This window comes from Oratosquilla oratoria, chromosome 32 (assembly GCF_046742065.1).
Source record: "Oratosquilla oratoria isolate Oo_2021 chromosome 32, ASM4674206v1, whole genome shotgun sequence".
NCBI lineage: Eukaryota > Metazoa > Arthropoda > Malacostraca > Stomatopoda > Squillidae > Oratosquilla > Oratosquilla oratoria.
In genome coordinates, this window is record NC_134808.1 from 2,465,224 (window position 1) to 2,469,087 (window position 3,864).

Here is a 3,864-nt window from a genome sequence, read left to right on the forward strand (position 1 = left end):
TGTATATAAATATTGTATATTATACATTATGTATGTATATAAATGTATGTATAAAATTACGTAGAACCAAGTAGTAAGTTTCAGCGCAAATGCACGTCTGATGCAGTGAGGCATCAGATTTTCCCTAGCCTTGAACGAGAGCACACGTTCGCTCTACCATTTTTTTTTTGTGTTGTCTGTGTTAGTATATTTTTCTATACATTTACTATTCTTTGATTATAACCACCAACAACAAGGATTATAAACAAAGCATTCTGAAAGGAGTGGAGAATAAATCTTATGCACATATGCAATAAGGGTCACATTGAAGAAAATTAGGTTTTATTAAGTCACAAGTCTCGGGCTATGTTTTATTGACATTTTACATTTGACTCAGAGTCATGACTTGTAATTACGTTGAGAGTCATTACATTGAAAACACTTGGTTTATTCAATGACTGCATTTTTTCACAATTTCGTGTTTATTGCAGTCATGTAATTTTTTCATATCATTGAGGCATTTTCTTTACATTTCGTTATGTTTCCTTACACTAAATTGGATAACTGTTCCCTATTTATTTGTGTTCAAATACTGGAGCCATTACGTTTGGCTACATAAAGAGTTACATTCATTGACTGTGACCGTTGCATTCAAATTTCAAAATATCTGAATAGTTATTTTCAAAAGTTACTTATGCACTGAAAATGTTTGTTGTTTTTTAACAATGACACAGAAAGATACGCATACCCGAGCGTACTATTTTCAAATCAACTTGGTCCATTTCTTCACATACAAAATAATACACAACACATTTCATTAACTTTTCTTCACACAGTCGATGACATGTATTAGCTGTTATATTTAGATTACAGGCTTCTCATATCCAAGTAGTTGTTCCATTACATTTAATTGATTAATTTGTTTCATGCAAATGACTTATCACATACAAAGTCCGTGAGCTGCTCCTGACAAACCAGAAGCATTTAAGTTACTGATATGTATCAGTGACAAAATATTTGCAAGTGACTTTGTTTCAGTACTCACTATATAGCGGAGAATCGTCGGAGGGTGAAATTACTGAGTGAAAAAATTCGGGCGAAATGTGTACAGTTGACAGCACTTGTAACTGCTACAGCACTTAGAACGTTATGCCAATTACTATAATTACCTTGTTGGCAAAGTGTTACTATGTGACCGTAATCACAGACAAAGTAACAGTTACAGGGAGGTAACAGCCCATACATACCCCAATCATTATCTAAAAAAGTACTCATTACATGTAACATTACCACTCCAACAATATACACGTTAGAGTACTGGCCCTCTACATATACACATATGCAATATATGTTATGCATGTTAAAATCCCGTAGGAATAACACTTTATCATTACCGGAACTCGGCTTATACCTTACAATTACTCCCGAGAAGTCAAAATCTATTGCCCATCTTTCTCAACATCAGACGGGACCTCGAGTGTTAAGGGTTCCAGGCTCGAAGAATACCAACAAAAAGAGTAACCCCCTTCCAGTTACATCTGCTCAGCTTAAACCTGACAATATTTTCTTTTAAAACAAAGTTCATTTTCAAAAATTGAGTTTTCATTCAACCAAATAAAGAAAAGAGACAGACGAGTCAGTTCAGTGCCCCTCTACTACATGCACTCTAGCCTTACACTAAAGTTTGTAATAAAAGAAAATATTCTGTCCCTGGGGCGTCCTTTATATAACCCCCCCAAAGAGAGGGAGTGTGTGTATGTGTGTGTGTGTGGGGGGGGTTCCAGTCCAAGGTGTGATGTGATAGGTTGTACATAATTGGCAGTTGTCGACAAATCTATCTAAAGAAATAACATGAGAAGACGAAGACTTTATCAATACGACGTTTCGCTTGTTAAGACTATGTACTTGATAAAACTATCACAAGCGAAATGTCTAATGAAGGCTTTGTCTTCTCATGGTGTCTCTTTAGATGTGATAAAGGAAGTTACTACTGCAGTGGGAGAGAACAAAGTCTGAGAGGAGCTGCTAGGATAGCTAATCTCTATTTGTTTATATGTCTTTGGGGTCTATCGTTAGTAATATAATTGTGTGCGTGTGTACACACACACACACACACACACACACACACACACACACACACACACACACACACACACACACACACACACACACACACACACACACACACACACACACACACACACACACACACACACACACACACACCACACACATATATATATATATATATATTATATATAATATATATATATATATATATATATATATATATATATATATATATATATCGGTATATACATACGTTTCAGAATCAATAAAACATTTACTAATTTATCTTCGGGCGTTCACTGGATCACTGAATGAAATAGAAATTGAAAGAGGGATCTCTCGAAAACAATATGGATTGTTTGAACCAGAGGAAGACTATTCCATCATTTCATTACGTGTTTTGAGTGGGGATGAAGATTTTATTTGCAACTCTAGCTATGGAAAGCAAAGCTTATTTTACCTATGTTACACATTGGCACCTGTGCAGTTCATACGGTAGCTCGCCAATCAGTTATTAGGAAATTGTGGCAAATCAAGTGAACAATTAGTAATCCCAATCAGCTGAGCAATCGTCAGAAAGGGTTTCCTTCTTTGGGGGTGTCCTGTAAATTTATTTCTAAATAAAAAGTTGCAAAGGCAAAGACTTATCAACCAAGGTTTGCCACGTCTACAGGATCATCAGATGAACGGACAAGACGACGAGATCATTCTTCATTGTTAGGTGAAGGGTCTCAACGTTCTTTTGATCGTTCTGTAGAGGATACTATTTTGGGTTGGATGAAGACTCAAAAATAGAAGATAGCTACTGACACTTCTTTTAATAACACTTCCTCAGTGAAGTACAAATATGGTCACAGACTTTCCTATGGATAATGCGAAGCGAGTTTTATCCAGTATTCCTTGCCCTGTATAGGATTAGAAACGATATTCATTTGTTTAGGATTATCGAGCTGAAGACCAAAGAGGTAAGGTCAATTAAGATATTTTGTTCTGAAGAACACCAGGCGATTCTAGTTAGCCGAGGTCAAGAAGAGGTGGACGGAAGTTCCGGTTGTGGAAGACCGCGTCGAACTGAAAATTTTTGGTTTGCATTGAACCTGATCATAGACATCTCACAATGTATACAGGTTTGTATGAACATAGGTAGGCTTAGTTCATTTTCACCAAAACTGGGAATTTGATCATAGACTTCTCACAATGTATACAGGTTTTTGTACAATGTGAGGGCAAACCAAACGAGGAACTAGGTTCTCTCGTCCCCCAAATGCAAGATCAGAAAAGTCCAGGTGCTATATTTGCTGGGGATCGAATAAAAGACACGGAAAACTAAATAATTTAAAGGATTGTAGAATACATCATACGAGGTCAACCATCAAAGGGAACATGCCAAGAATTAAAGAACACAAAAGCCTACTGACATGTCATGGGCAGGCGAATTCTTTACATCCCTTCAGGAACACAAGGAGTCTTGATTACAGGAAACACATGGAATGCAAGGTATTCAGCACCTGGAACGTCGTACAACAGTGACGGAGTAACAATCGGTGGTTGCGATATGTAGGGGAAAACTGTTCCAGCCTATTAGGAAGACAATTTCCCTTCAGAGAACGGCAGTGACGTGAAGACTTGACGTCGAGTAGACTGCGACGGGAGTTCATCAGACTTGTGGTGATAGATGTGGCTGTGGGTAATCTTCGCAGATCGTCTTCAAATTAAGTTTTATTTTGCCGGTGGGGGGGGGGGTATATGTACCCAAAAACTGCCAACGTGGACGCTTCGCGCTTGCGCAGTCCTCCCAAGCTTCGAAACACGAAC